We start from the raw sequence: 1,734 nt of genomic DNA on the forward strand, positions 1-1,734 counted from the left end.
CTCCTTATTAATTGAAAGAGTGTTTCACTCCATCCTGATATACATATTCTCCTTATATTCAGGTGCCCTTTGTAGAGGCCTCCCAATATGAGATTAACTCCAGTGTTATTCAAATGTTGCCTTCTTTTTATGGACTTAGTAATGAGGACCCATACAAATATCTTGATGAATTTCTTAAGATATGCTCCACGATCAAAATCCAAAATTTCTCTGAAAATGCTCTTAGGTTAAAATTGTTCTTATTTTCTCTTTAGGACAAGGCCAAATATAAGCTAAACTCCTGAGACTCAATAACAATTTCAACCTGGGACCAACTTCAGAGAAAATTTTTCAAGAAGTACTTCCCCGTAGGAAAAACAAATCAAATTAAAAAAGCCATTATCAATTTTTTCTAGATGGATGGAGAAATATTCCATGAGACTTGGGAGAGATTCAAAGATCTAATTCGTAGATGTCCACACCACGCTATACCCAAATAGCAACTAGTCCAGTACTTTTATGATGGTCTATCAGAAAAGCATAGGTAGATAGTTGATGCCCCATGTGGTGGAACATTTATGCTCAAAAATAAACATAAGTCCTGGCAACTGTTCGAGACCCTTAACGAAAACTTCCTACATCATAGTAATCTAATTGCTAATTAATTATCTATTAATTCATTAATACTTGATGAATAAATTTATTGTAATTTTTGCATAAGGTTAACCATCAATCGAATTGACGATTAAACCCTTGAACGATTCTTAATCATTGATCAACCACATAATCGGTCAAAAAAATTTTTTGAGTGTGACTCCGTAGGTTCGAACCTAAGCCGGTAGTATAGAAATAAATTTTGAACCAATCGATGTAACCATCTAGCAATGGAACCCGACGTCCGGATAGGTCAAATGATGGTGAAGCGACATTCAAGAACCTACTAGCGTATGGTTATCATGTAATTCATCCCTTTGATCCTAATGCTTAAGGAGACCCAGGATTTAATTATCAACCCTGTAATAGTCATCCACATTATATTTCAATCTTTCAAATCTATCATATGGATTATCTGAGCTCAGATTTTGCTAAATTGAAATATATTGATATATTAACTCCTACTAATTTAAAGGGATCAATCCTATCTTGACTCATGTACCAACTTGATAAGTATTTGACTGTATCTGAAAATCTTCCATCATTGAATTATGGATTCAGATAGTCCGATACCAAAGTATAATGAATTGCTTGCAAGTCACCGTGATGATCTCAGATCAGAGGGATACTTATACCCATATCCTCTGTGAGTAACTCTTGACAGCAGAGTGCTCCACAATTGGTCACGTTCAGTGATGATGTACTCTTACATCTCACTTGTATGTCATACCAGTACCTTCACACCATTTAGTTACGAGGACAACCAACACATATGGCATACAACGACCAACACTTGATATCGCTATCATCCTAATAATAGCGTATTGTTTGGTCGCGAACCAGTTTAAAGACTATACGGTAAATCCTCCTTTATCGATCAAAGTAGTCCTAAGGACTTCATCATATCACAGGAGTTCATTAGAAGATGTAACCTTGTGATAAAAAGATCAAATAACTTTTATTATTGATCAATTCATATAAATTTATAATTAGCACAATCATCAAATGATTGATTTTAGGACATAATTTCCAACATGCTCGTCACTCTCTGCCTTATCTCCTACTCTCTAGGTTGTAGCTCCATCTTCTTTCTGAGTTGAG

At 35.1% G+C, this 1,734-nt stretch overlaps 1 non-coding gene across 1 annotated transcript; it reads right to left on the reverse strand.

Annotated features, from left to right (window-relative positions):
• Positions 1-363: 363 nt before the first annotated feature.
• LOC114912702 (small nucleolar RNA R71) lies at positions 364-469 on the reverse strand. The gene has a single exon (XR_003798483.1). It is a non-coding gene; the product is annotated as a small nucleolar RNA R71 (small nucleolar RNA).
• Positions 470-1,734: the final 1,265 nt, after the last annotated feature.

This window comes from Elaeis guineensis, chromosome 1 (genome assembly GCF_000442705.2).
Source record: "Elaeis guineensis isolate ETL-2024a chromosome 1, EG11, whole genome shotgun sequence".
Lineage (NCBI taxonomy): Eukaryota > Viridiplantae > Streptophyta > Magnoliopsida > Arecales > Arecaceae > Elaeis > Elaeis guineensis.